Genomic DNA, 14,898 nt, shown 5'->3' with positions numbered 1-14,898 from the left:
GATCCGCTTGTGATTTACAACGGGTAGTTGGTAGTTCCTTAGCCAATAGACAGCCTGCTATTTGCTATAGAATCTGCCCACTGTCTTCTGTACATTACAAGGTAAGAGCAAATCTGATGGGGAACTAGTGTCTGTGAATCCCCATAAGGCTCCATCCAGTAGGGAATCACAGGGTGTGGACAGACAGCATTGTTAACAACTAGTGACATGGAAAGGGTAGCAGCGGCACATATGCCATTCTGCTACACTGTGTACAGGTACAGGCACTGTGCCTGTCTCTGTACACCAAATTAGGGTAGGTCTTAATTACCCCCAGTTTTGTTATCTATAAACTAGAGGTAATTCTTTATGAAGTTGGTGCAATAATACTGGCACTTTGTAAAAGTGGCACTATTAAGAACTACATCAATCTACCGCATGTGTCGATAAAGTTACTGAAATAGGCAGTAGAGGTTTTTGAATCTGGCGCAGGCCATTTTAAAAGGCCATAGTGCCAGAAAACTGTCGCAGAGATGTACTGAATGGGTTCCAGTTTTCCAATCTAAAAATATCCTGTGCTTGATTGGCGACAGAGTCTAACTTCAACTGGGGTAATTAGGGAATGTAGAAAATGAGTCCTAAACCTGTAAGGTTATCTTATTGGTTTTACCAACATTTTAATCACTTTATTCAAAGCTGCAAAAATTACTCAATTTATTTTAAAGTGTATCTATTGCCCAATTTTCTATGTACAACAGGAAGTTGAAATCTCTCCAAAGTAAGAGAAATTGTCTTTGAAAAAGTGTTTACCATAACAGGTGTTTTTATTGGAAGATCTCCCCTTTGTTAGAGTGACAACTCAAAAAAAATGTTTTGGCTATGCACACGCTTAACTATTCCTATCATGAACTCTAAAATGCAACCTAACCCCTAAAATTATTCTCTAACATTTCATCTCCTGCCAAAGAACACTTAATCCTTAATTTAATCCTAAAAAGTAAACCTTATCATTTTACCTTTCCTTGATAATTAACAAAAGCCTTACACTAATGCTACTTAAGATTAATCTTTTCAAGTGATATCTGCAGTTCTTATTAGAAATTAGCTATTTCTGTACTGAGAATTTTATAATATTTGTTGGGTTCATTAAACACTCATTGGAATTTTAATACATTATTTGTAAGGTATAAATAAGGAAGGAACCAGATTTTCCAGTATATTAAGATTATGAGTTGGTTCTTTGCACAATTGTATCTTTATGTTTCTTTTCTACCAGCCTGCTCTACAATAAGGAAGGGAGGAAGAAAGGAAGGATGAAGGCAGGAAGAAGGGAGAAAGGAGGGAGGAAGAAGGCAGGAAGAAGGGAGAAAGGAGGGAGGAAGAAGGGAGAAAGGAGGGAGGAAGAAGGCAGGAAGAAGGAAGAAAGAAGGGAGGAAGAAGGCAGGAAGAAGGGAGAAAGAAGGGAAGAAGGAAAGAAGGGAAAAAGAAAGGAAGGATAGAAGGAAGGAAAAAAGGGAGGAAGAAGGCAGGAAGAGTGGAGGAAGAAGGCAGGAAGAGGGGAGGAAGAAGGCAGGATGAAAAGAAAGAAAGAAAGATAGATAGATAGATAGATAGATAGATAGATAGATAGATAGATAGATAGATAGATAGAATAAGGTTCTTCTTCAATTATTTTCACCAATTTAAAAAAGAACACTGTTTCAGCAAAAAGAGAATGAGCAAGCAAGCTGCTGCATGCAAAATGCACGACTGTAAATATTTTATAAATAAAATATATTGTTTGATTTAGCAAAAAAGAGGCGCTTAACAAGGAGATCTGTCTTATCACTTTAACTCCATAGTAAAGTAGTACTGTAAAATCTCATTGCATGTATCAGAAGATCTAATATATTCTTGGTAAAGTTAATGATTACATTACATATTTGTTTATTTTGCATAATTGTAGAGACTATTCATTTATTAAGGTCATTTTTCTTCATTAACTTTGCACTGTTATTCAGGAAAAACATTAATTTTGCCACCAAGGCAATTGAGATCATAATACACAAATAATAAAAGATATACAGTTTACTGTTAATTTTATTTTGCTTATTCGGCTGTAGAGCGGGACTCCCTAAAGGTTCGTAAGCATATTTACATGTAAAATAAATTAAGTTATTGAAAAACTATTTAGTTAGATTTAGAAAGAAGCATTTCTCGGTTTGATCTGCTGTAGATATGTCCCTGTAGAACCTTTGCATGATTGTTTGAATTTCCGGAAAACCATATGGTATCAGTCAAAGGTTGATCTGGATCTCTGCTGATAGTACTGATTTTGTAGTAGTGGCAACAAAGGTCAGTTACAAAGTAACAAATTGGTACGTTTTTGAATGACTTACACAGCAAAGAAAGAGCAGAACAATAAGGTGCACATTTCTAAAGCATAACTAAAAAAAATGTCAAAAATTAAAAAAATAAGCCAGCATTTATTAAAAAAAATTTAAAAAAAATTCCAATTCTCACTAACAGGCCAGTGCAATACAGAGCAGAAAGTCCTCTCTGCCATTAGAGGGCACTGCTCTTTCAAGTTGAATAATGGTGAACATCATTTAAACCACTTCCTGCACATCATCATGGACACACCCACACACCCCTTGGGGTGCGTTATCTTCACCATCTCATAGTGTGACATCTGTTTGGTTTGAGGCAGGTTCAGTGAATATTACTAAAGTTTGGGTGTCAAACCTGAACCTCGCTGAACTCAATGGGAGCTAAATATTACAAAATAGTAATTGCGATTTTCTAGGCTAATAGGCAAGGAATTAATAAACAAATGGCATTATGGGGGGAACTGAGCACTGCTCTGGGGGATGCCCTGAACCTGTCTGTAATGTGCCCCATCTGTATGAAGTATACAACCTACTACAGCAAACCTGATATTGGAAAATTTTGAAAAATGCTGCTTAAATTGCTGTCTTCCCGCCCTTCATATTCAGGGATTCAATTCATCTATACTAGATGATGGTTTGATATATAAATGGGGAACCACACAAATAAATAATAAATGAAAAACAAATAAATAATAATAGAACAAAAAAAAACAGCATGGGTTTCTCCTAAAAATACACCCCCTAAAGCCCCATACACAAAACCATGTAGTGCAAGGGCCTGTCTGATTGCATACAAATTGCAACTCCTAAGGTTTGACCTCATATTATATGGTTTTGGTAAATCTGAAGACAAAAATCTGCAGAAAATCTGATAGTGTGTATGAGGCTTTAGCCTTGATGAGAGTTTGGTATGGATGTCAAGAATGTCAAACAACAAAAAAAGACATGAGTTCTCCCTATATTTCATATAAGACCCTTCTGGCACAGTTTTAATTTTCCAGGGGAACCACATGCAAAAAAAAATACAAACATAAAAAGCATGACGTTCCCCCACCAGACCTTATTTAAGCATGCATCCTGGTTGCCCAGTAAAGGTGTGTGTGTTTGGGGCATGAGAATCCCCTTCTGAACCATACCAGGCTGCATGCCTTCAACATAGGAGGACAGGGCTGGACTGGGACAAAAATTTGGCCCTGGTCTTCACCCAGAGTGGCCCACTTTAATTTTGCAAACACGCACAAAAACAGTATATAAAACTATTCACAATTGCGCAATATGGATACTTATTGAGTTTGAGATGGATCTGAGGGGGTGGGGCCTTTGTATGGGGCATCAGAGCAACCCAGGGGAAAATTGACACCTTGTCCCCCAGTAGGGTGATCACATTTCTAGACTGCCATTCAGGGACAATTTTTCCAAAGACTGGGGGGAATGTAGTCTCAGGGTTGACGGGGAATTCAGCGGCGGGGGTGATTTGTTGGGTGAATGGCTGGTGCTGGCAAGTAAAATATCCCCACATCATGCTTAATATGGTGTCAGGATGATCAAATCACATTATTTCTATTGCTACATTGTAATGTATAAAGAAATAGTTCAACTTACCAGAATGCAGAATGAGTAGGAACCATTGCCTGTTACCAGATGCAGCATGTCATTTGCCACCGCCGCCTGCCACCAGATGCCGCGTGTCACTTGCCACCATCGTTTGCCAACGTATGCAGTGTGTCACATGCCACGTCATCTGCTGCCAGAGAGAGGGGCAGGGAGAGGGAGCCAGGAGAGAGAGAGGGGGGACATGAGAGAGAGAGAGAGGGGACATGGAGAGAGAGAGAGGGGACATGGAGCGAGAGAGAGAGAGAGGGCACATGGAGCGAGAGAGAGAGGGGGACATGGAGAGAGAGAGGGACATGGAGAGAGAGAGGGGGACATGGAGAGAGAGAGGGGGACATGGAGAGAGAGAGAGAGAAATGGAGAGAGAGGGACATGGAGAGAGGGACATGGAGAGAGAGAGGGGGACATGGAGAGAGAGGGGGGGACATGGAGAGAGGGGGACATGGAGAGAGAGAGAGGGACATGGAGAGAGAGAGAGGGACATGGAGAGAGAGAGGGGGACATGGAGAGAGAGAGGGGGACATGGAGAGAGAGAGAGGGACATGGAGAGAGAGGGACATGGAGAGAGAGAGGGGGACATGGAGAGAGAGAGGGGGACATGGAGAGAAAGAGGTGAGGGGGACATGGAGAGAGAGGAACATGGAGAGAGAGAGGGGGACATGGAGAGAGAGGGGGGGACATGGAGAGAGAGGGGGGGACATGGAGAGAGAGAGGTGAGGGGGCAGAGAGAGGGGTCCGGGTCTGGGCTACGTGTTTAATTTACCCCCTCCCTCTTGCTCTTCATCGATGTAATGCACAGGCAGGGAGAGACGGGCGGGAAGCGGTGTGTGTCACAAACTGGCTGCACCGAGCAGTTACCCACACACTGGCACCAAGGATGTTCCGGGGGATGTTTGTCCCCGCCCACCAGCGTGACCTTTCAGACACGTATTGCAGCGGCAGAGCCTGTCGGCTCTGTGCTACAGGTGGTGGGCGGGCCGGCAACAGAAGCAGTGAAACACTTAAGCACCATCCCGACTGAGTCCACCCCTGAATTGCCGCTTTGGTCCTATGGTTGGGCCAGCCCTGGGCAGTACAGCAGTGCTCAAAATTATGACTGTGAGGGCCGTGCTTCCATTATTTTGACAGGCTGTCTGTCACTGAAACCAACTGGCCCACTGAGCCATCGGCCCACCGGGAATCTCCCGGTAGTCCCGATGGCCAGTACATGCCTGTAGGAGGGTACCATAGGGGGGCATAGGAAAGAGGCCCCCAGATACTGGCGCTCATCCATGTGAATGGGTAGGGGCTGCTTATTAACCAGAAAAAAGTGAAAATGTAAACAGTAAATAAACGCACTGAAACTTTTTGACAAGTCTAATAATAAAAAAATAAAAATTTTCACAATGTAAATCCACTGTAAATCATGTTTTACCAGCAATACAAATCCATGTCAGTCATGACGCCTGACTCCTGCCAAAATAAAAAAATTCATAGACTGCTGACATGATACGCTCCTGTTGCTTACTCCCTTGAATGACATCTCCTGAAGCCCAGCCATTACAAGTATGGACATCTCCATATTTGGTAAATGGCATCACCCGGGAGACCCTGCCTCCTTTTTTACTGAATGGGCCTGGTGGGTATGACTCATCGTTGCTAGGATGCCGGCAGCCGCTGGCTTCCTATCAACCAGCCTGAGGGGATGGTATCACATTTAGCAGAGGTAGTAGTACTGCTGCTAAACATTTCACTTCCCGCCGCCACTAGAGGTTCAACTTGACTGAGCACCAATTTAGTTTAGCTGTTTGGCAAACCTCCGAACATGCAAAATTCAGTCCAAACCTGGGTTCAGACCGAACTGGCAGCTCTTGCCTAGTTATAACATAATAAGAAATTTTCCAACAGAGTCAGTGAAAGTCTTGTTCCCTTTGAAAGTTGTACTACTTTCTATTATTTAATGTGAGCATTGAGATACTGTAAGGCATGTTTTAGATCTGAACTTGTTTCCATTAGGAAAACAGTGATTTAGGAGTCTTGTATGTAAGTGGAAGCAATACAGTAATATTTGGGCTATTGATGTTTACTTTTTTGATACAAATTAATACAGCGGGGGCCCCTTAGCAATTATGTTGCAGTTTTAATATGATTTTTCGTGTTTGATAATAAACATGTGTTTATGTAAAACAAAGGATTGGTATTCAGTAATTATAAACCAGTTTCTACTTTATACCATCGAGCATCGAGGAGGGAGCAATATTTAGTGGGTTTTACATATTAAGTAGCTTTTAGCTAGCTCTGGTGTTTTACTTGTTTACAATTTTATGTCGTAGCACCTTGAGCGGTTGTTTTATAGGTGGATTGTTGGAAGAGGTGCAATATATTTTTTTGCTATTCATCTCTTTGGTTCCAAAATCAACTATATTTGAAATAATAATACAATTAATGAATTGCATATTTATTTCATTTTAATATCAATTCCCGGGAGAACTGATTTTGTTGATGTTGGTGATGTTCTCTAGCATTAATAATTTTTTTAAAGGGTGCCAGGCCTTCTACTGTAAAAGGTTATAGTTCTTTTTTTTCTGAAATTACTACTGTGTTAAATTACATTGTTCTTTAAAGGGAACATATGTTTTTTTTTTTTAGATAAACATGTAAAAGAGGTCAAATGAATGTTACCAATATTATTAGTATGTGGTTGTTGTTTTTTTTATTTTTATCATGTGTTTTTCCAGTTATAATTTCTAGTAATGTGTATGCCTGGCATTAAGTCATGTTTGTTCTTAAATAGACAGTTTATTATTTTCCCATTTATAGGTGCAATATTTATATCATATCATTTATATCATATCTACTGTACATTTTTTTAACAAGGCAAAAATGTGTAAAACAGTGAATGGTACATAATTATAATGGATGGAATTTGCATGACATTTGTAAGGACTTAAGCCCCCTTAGATGCGTATCCGTAACCTCCCACCCATGACAGACACCCGCCTCCAAAACCTGATCCCCACCTTTAATAAACCACGGACAAGGTATGGAGTAAATGGCCAACTGGCCTTAATTTATTAACAAAAATATATATAGTTTAATAAAATACCATAAATAACTTTCAAAAATGTAAACATTCCCAGCCTTTAAACGGGTCATGGGTACCAGCATAACAACACACTGGTCACTGCGAACGACTTCCCACTTTTGACCTCTTGACCTCCAGACGGTATCCCCTGTCTCGGAGGCTATACTCAAACCATCGCAGTGACCTACCCCTTTTAACCCTTCCAGGTTAACAACTCTTAACCCGAAAGTACATTAACCACCCCCATCCCATGGATGGGTACAACAGTCTTTTCTACCTGGAAAAACCTCCCCTTTCCTACCCAAAAATCCCCAAGCGCCGCCTGCGGCCCCACCCCTCTAACCCCCAACCTAACACACTTGACCTAAACCAGGGAGGGTGGGTGGGAATCGCTTCCTCCTCTGCTCTCCGAGTGAAAGCATGGTACGCCGCTATCGCGTACCATACCGTAGCTCCGCCCCTTACCTCCGCCTGACCCCTCATCTTAAAGCGGCCTCCCCCGGGCAGCTAATTAAAACGGCGACAGGGCTGTCCTGCACCTGTCATGCCGTCCTTCCGCTGAACCCCCCCCCTTGGAGAGAGAGAGGGGGGGGTATGGCTGCAGGACTCTCTTAATATGTGTTAAATTACCACTAAAGCTAAATATAAGTCTTGAATACCAGAAATTTAGTGATTTGGCCCAATTCTAAAGGCGGTGCCTATGAGTTAGCCATGGTTCCCACTTAGTATTGTGGAAGAGAATCAATTCTGAGAATGAATTCAGGTTACAATTTGTTCAAAGAAGCTATGGTCCATTGTTCAGCCCCCACAAATTAGATGTAAACCCTAAGGATGAGCTTTTTTTGGCTCAAACCTGCAGGCAACTGTAATATGACAGCAAGCAGCTGTGACATTCAGCTGCTGCCATCGAATTCCCTACCACGCAATTGCACGCAACAAAGAGGCAGGGATACTGGTAATATCATTGACCTACTATGGCCAGATGGACATATTTGGTCAATGACATTGTCCAAATATGGCCAACCCTTATAGACCCCATAGACTTTTTCACAGTCTAGGCACACAGAGGGGCCCTACATCTGAGAAACCCATTAACCACTTCCAGTCTGGGCCAAATATGTCCCAATTAGTACAACTTACTAATAATTACCAGTACCTTTTTTTGAATAAACTCTTAATTTCGCCTTTTATCATCCTTTTTTAAGTCTCAGTGCTGGTAATCTCCTCCAGCCTCTTTCAGCCACTTTTATGCTGTGTCCCATATATTGTATGTTTTATTTTCTTGCATTAATGGAGTGGTGTCTACTAACACCTGGTAATAGTGTGGTGCCACAGAAATGTGTTTGTTTCCTTGGTTTGTTTCTTTTGTTTCTCCTTCTTGCTTTGTGCTAGTTAGTACAGTTTTTCACAAGACACTACCTGATCTATTTCTTAGTTATTTTTTTGTTTCATAGCAGACATGGGACTTAGAAAGTAATTTGGGGATGTCTTGTTAGTATTTATTGCTGAAGAACTTTAAGAGGAGGATGGGGTCACGGAATACTCAAAAACATTCAGTAACAGCGCAGGAGGACAATGTTTTCTCTTGTCTCTCAAAGCAGCTTTTCTGGAAGTAGCAGGAGGTGGTTGTAATGTCTAAAGCCCGACAGCTGCAGACTACAACACGATCTCTGGCCACTGATCCCTTCTGTTTTGCTGAGCTATTAGTCCCCAGTAAGATCTTTACTCAAAGTGTTCATTGAGCTGTCTGCCACTCCGTCACCACAGGTAGATCTTGTGTGACGGAGATAACAAATTCCTTCTCCAGACCAGGACTCTTAAGCAGTGTCCTCCAGGAGGTACGCCTCCCCAGAAATTCTCCTAATGTTCTGAGCCCTGCAGTTGCTGAGGCCCAACCTGCCTTTTCTTGTCTGAGTGATTCTGCTCCTAGGGGCAGCAGCCCCAGGAGTACAGGAACTCTCCCTGATGAGGAAAGAACAATCTGTTCATGCCCCCTATCTATTTGTCACCTCCCCAGCCATGTTTTAAATGCCCCCCTCCAAGGATTGGCTAGGGCAGGGCTCAAAATATCAGGTCCTGCGCTATTAGCCAAGCCTTAAGGGTTACTTTCCACCAATTGCCCCACCCCAAATCTCACCCCTAAACACGCCCTTGTAAATTGGCTGTGAGAGAGAGGGGGGCTGAGAGAGAGAGATAGAGGCTGAGAGAGAGAGGGGGGTCAGATAGAGGGTGGCTGAGAGTGAGAGAGGGGGGCTCAGGTAGAGGGTGGCTGAGAGAGAGAGAGGGGGCTGAGAGAAAGACAGAGAGGAGGGCTGAGAGAGAGAGAGAGAGAGAGAGAGAGAGGTGGCTCATATAGAGGGTGGCTGAGAGAGAGTGGGACTGAGAGACAGAGAAGGGGGCTGAGAGAGAGAGAGAGAGGGGGCTGACAGAGAGGGGGGGTCAGGGGTAAGAGGACAGGGAGACCCCTAGCCCTGTCCCAATTTGCAGTCCCTCTGCCTCCCCATCCCAGTCTGTGTCTAAAGGTAGGTCTGTGTATCCCGCCCATCTTCCAGGCCTCACTGCTGATGCTGAATCTAGGCTTTGGGACTTTAGGGCTGCTGACCTCTTCAGGGGTCAAGGAGGCTGTGGGAATAGATGTTGCTCTGATGCGGCTCCACACTCACCCTCAGCATATTTATACTCACCAAATGCGAGCAGGGTAAGTAATGGATTCTAGTCCATTAGGAAATTATGAGGGCTGGGCTAATCATTTGAATATCCTTCACTATGTTCTGGAGGCTTCTTCCAGAGGCAGGAGGAAGCAATCAAACTCTGAGCTCAGGAACCCTAATCAGATCAAACAAATCAACAACCACTTCACTCAATACACTGGAGCCAAAAATACAATTTTCCTATTAACCTATCTAGGAGGGGGTTACATGTCTGATCAGATAGTTAAGCTGCCTTTGAATTTTACAAGTAAGCAAGTGGTTCCACTATTTAAACAGATTGAAAGCTATAGAAGTCATTACATAAAGGATAGTTTGAAACAGAACAACCACCTTCCTGATAGTGACAACAGAGGACCATACCTGCCCAATGTGCATGGCTGCCTGTAGTCCATAAAAGGTGCATGTGAATGGATGACAACAAAGGAATACAGCTGGGACACATTTGTTACCCCATAACAGGAAGTGCCTGAACAACGGCCTTCGTGGCAAGATAAACAAGCATTATTTTAGCCACTTGCTGACCGCCCTATAGAGATTTTACTGCAACTGGGTGGCAGCTCTGCACAGGGACTAGAATCCATTACTTACCCTAGTAAAAGCAGCACACAGTTAACACACAAACACTGGCTAGGAACACAGTTAACCCTTTGATCGCCCCAGAGGTTTAACCATTTCCCAGCCAGTGTCATCAGTACAATGACAAACTTTTAGCGCTGATCACTGTATTAGTGTCATTGGTTCCCACGAAGTGTCAAAAGTGTCCGATTATCCGATGCAATATCACAGTCCTGCTATAAGTCACTGATCGCCACCATTACCAGTATATAAAAAAAAAAAATTCTATAAATATATCTCATAGATTGTAGACTATATACAGTTCGCATAAACCAATCAATATACACTTATATTGATTACACTTACACTTATATACATTTATTGGGATATTTTTTTTTTTTACTAAAAACATGTAGCAGAACTTATATTGGCCTAAATTTATTAAGAAATTAAATTTTTTGTTTTCATTTTCTTATTGGATGTGTTTTATAGCAGAAAGTAAAAAAAATATATATATATTTTTTTCAAAATGTACGGGTTTTTTTTTGTTTATAGCACAAAAAATAAAAACTCCAGTGGTGAATAAATACCACCAAAAGAAAGCTGTATTTGTGGGGGGGGGCATGCATTTTATTTGAGTACAGCATCGCACAACTGCGCAATTATCAATTAAAGTAAAGCAGTGCTGTATCACTAAAAATGACCTGGCCATGGGGGGGGGGGGGGGTAAATCTTCCAGAGGCCAAGTGGTTAAGGAGAGCTGATGATTTAAAAAAAAAAATCAACTTTTGCCATCAATCAACCCCATTATGCTACAACTTATTTGACTTTGTCTTTTTTTTTTTTTTTAATCTATAAGGATTAAGTGTAGCCAAATATGTTATGTCAAAATATAAAACGTTCTTGTTGTATATATAAGTTTTATTACCTGGTTATATATATTCTTTTTACTACACAGACATTTTTAGAAATGCACATAGTTGTAATAGTTTAAAATAAAACATGGCGTAACACAATCTATTTATTCTTTGGTGTACACAACAATGCCGTTGCCTAGCTTTATTTTTTTTTTCTTTCTTTCTTTAAATGACCAAGTTATTTGTGTAAGGTTTTCCCATCTATATTTAGTGCTGCGCCTCTCGGTGTGACGGTGGCGGCCAGGGAGACCCGTGAACACTTAAGAACACACCAGAGCTGTATTATTAGACATTAGTTTGGACTGAAACCGCTTTTTCATTCATAATCTAAACAAGTTTGTTGGACTGGTAATCCGGCATGTCAGATGTGCTCACTGTTTGATATTAATCAGGGCAGCTTGATGATATTTAAAGGTATGAGATGCAATTAAACTCTGACGAGTTATAAACTGCTGCCGTTACCTCCCTGGATGAATGTGGCTCTAGGAATATATTTATTCACTAAAGAGACACAAGACGTATTGCCGTTAATGACTCACTTTCAGCTTCTTACATCCAGGAGCCGATTAGTATGGGCCACTGTAAAGGCCTGCATTAGCTATCGAGGAGCTTTGCTAGGTTGACGTGAACCCTGTATTCATGAAGTACTGTATGTGCACAGAGGGGTTGATTTACTAAAAGCAAACAGGCTGTTTTGTTTTGCAAGGGAATTTGCCCCAGAGCTTAACCACTTCAGCCCCGGAAGATTTTCCTGCTGAACGACCAGGCCATTTTTTGCAATTGTCAGTTAAATCGTCTCTTTAACTGAAAATTGCGCGATCGTCCAACGTTGCACCCAAACAAAATTGACATCCTTTGTTTTGGTGGTATTTTGTCTCCTCTATGGTTTTTATTTTTTGCACTGTAAAACACAATATTTTCTAATTTTGCTATAATAAATATCCCCATTTTTCTTTTTTTTTAAAAGCAATTTTTTTTTAATTTAGGCTGATATATATTCTTCTACACATTTTTGGTATAAAAAAAAATCGCAATAAGTGTATATAGATTGGTTTGCGCAAAAGTTATAGCGTCTACAAAATAAGGGATAGATTTATAGCATTTTTATTATTATTATATATTTTTTTACTAGTAATGGTGGCGATCTGCGATTTTTATCGGAACTGCGACATTATGGCAGTCACATGATCGTCGAGTAAAAGAAGCAGCCAGCAACTCCATAACATCAAGCGTATTTATTTTCAAGCCTTCACAGTGATTACAGCCACCAGCAGACTAGTTTCGGCGATAAGCCTTGTTCAAAGCGGACATTTTTGACACATTTTTAGGACTATTGCCATTTATACAGCGATCAGTGCTATAAAAATACATTGATTACTGTGTAAATGTCACTGGCAAGAAGGGGTTAACACTAGGAGCAGTGAAGGGGCAAATTGTGTTCCCTAGTGTGTGTTCTAACTGAGGGGGGAGGGGACTGACTAGATCGTGGTAGAAGTGACGGATCGTGGTACCTAGCTAATAGGAACACACGATTTATCACTCCTCTCAGTACAGGACAGGGAAGTATTTACACACACTTGTCCCTGTTCTGTCTCTCGTACTCACAATCGCTCGTGACTGGGGGTGATCGTGACCGTCAGCCACGAGCATCAGCACCCCCGCTGTGCAGTGGGTGCACGTGCCTGCTATCCTGATCCTGCGAGTCGACGTATAGCTACGACAGTTCGTGTGATTATGCTGACCTGCCACAGTAAAATGGCGGCAGCTGGTTGGCAAGCAGTCAATGAATGCTGATTGCCATCATTCAATCATGTGCAAGCAAAAATAATCTTTGCAAAATGAAACTTCGCCACATTCGCTTAGCTCTGAAAATTCCCTTGCAATGTGCAACTTTTCTGGCAAAGTGAAAAGCATATTTGCCTTTAGTAGATCATCCTCATAGTGATACCTTCATAATCTGCTCCAACTGCTGTTTCACATGCATTCCTTAACCACTTGCCGACTGCGCTATAGCCGAATGATGGCTACAGTGTGGTTGGCCAGCTCTGGGAGGGAGTCATATGATGTCCTTCTGTGATCATGCCCGCTCCAGACACTGCTGATCAAAGATTGAATTAAAAACCCAATCAGCGGCTCTTTACCAAGTGATCAGCTGTATCCAATCACGGCTCATCACAATCCTGGGTTGCCTAAGGGAGCAACAGCCCTCCAGGCTGGGTGCTTCTCCTACTGGACAAGGACACAGATTGCTCAAACCCCAGACTGTTTATGTGATCCGCAACCCCCTACTGAGTAAGCCTACCCAGGGATTGGCTGAGATCCCATAAATATTCAAGATGCTCCTTTGACATGCTCCACTCCTATGTTCTTGAGCTTTACAGAAAGCAGGGAGAAGCAATCTAGCCTGCAGCCTGTGGGACCCTGATTAGTCCAATCAGCAACTGCTCCACTGATTAAAGAGAAACACAAGAAAAAAACTACTATAAATGTACCAGACAACCTAGCAGCTAACTAGGAGGGTGCTACACACATCTCTCACTTAGTGGTCCAGTTATCTATTGTCCATTAAATTGTTTCTTACTGTGTTTTTCTGTCTTCCTGTAACATACTAGCCTCTCCTTTTAACCCTCACTTCAGTCTGTTTGGAACGATCAGTGTGCACTACAGATCCTATAGTCTGAAGAATTAACATAGCCACCCTCCTGGAGATTTAGAGGAGGCTGAGAGCATTAGAAGGTACTTTTCTGAGTTAAGAAAACATACTGCATTTATTGGCGTATAACACTCACCTTTTCACCCTGAAAACCAGGTGCAAATAGTCTGTGCGTGTTATAAGCCAATGCTGCAATTTGGGCTGTCTAGGAGGGAACGGGGAGGGGGTGGGACCAGCGCCGTCAGATTACATATAGCAAGAATCTCCACTTTACTCAGCGGCCTCTGTAATAGAAAGTCCCGTCTCCTGGGCCAGCATTGGACCACTCTTCTGTCTATCATAGAAGCCGGTTCAGGAGGCGGGACTTTGTATTAAAGAGGCTGCCGAGTAAACAGGAGACTCTCGCTGTATGTAATCTGACGACGATCGTCCCGCCCCCCTCTGAGGCAGCAGTAATCTGAGGTGAGGCTGCAGATGGGCATTGATCAAGTTGCATTGATGGGCAATTGTGAGGCTGCAGATGGCATTGATCAGGCTGCAAATGGACAATGGTGAGGCTGCAGATTGGCACTGACCCTTATTTTGCTTCAAAGTTCTTTATTTAACCACTTGCCGCCCGCCCTATAGCAAATAGACGGCGGCAAAGTGGTTGCATAATCCTGACCGGACGTCATATGACGTGATCAGGATTATGAGCCGCTGCGCGCCCCTGGGGGCGCGCATCGCGGTGATCGTTGTTGCGGGGTGTCAGTCTGACACCCGGCAACTACGATCTCGGTAAAGAGTCTCCGACGGAGACTCTTTACCACGTGATCAGCCGTGTCCAATCACGGCTGATCACAGTGTAAATAGGAAAAGCCGTTGATCGGCTTTTCCTCACTCGCGTCTGTCAGACGCGAGTAGAGGAGAGCCGATCGGCTGCTCCTCTGACAGGGGGGGTCTGTGCTGATTGATTATCAGCACAGCCCCCCCGAGGATGCCCACACTGGACCACCAGGGATGCCACCAGACCACCAGGGATGCCAAGGACAAGGTATGC

This window comes from Lithobates pipiens, unplaced genomic scaffold, assembly GCF_037356315.1.
Source record: "Lithobates pipiens isolate NorthernLeopardFrog02 unplaced genomic scaffold, aLitPip1_a1.2 Scaffold_22, whole genome shotgun sequence".
Taxonomy (NCBI): domain Eukaryota; kingdom Metazoa; phylum Chordata; class Amphibia; order Anura; family Ranidae; genus Lithobates; species Lithobates pipiens.
This window is presented reverse-complemented; position numbering follows the sequence as displayed.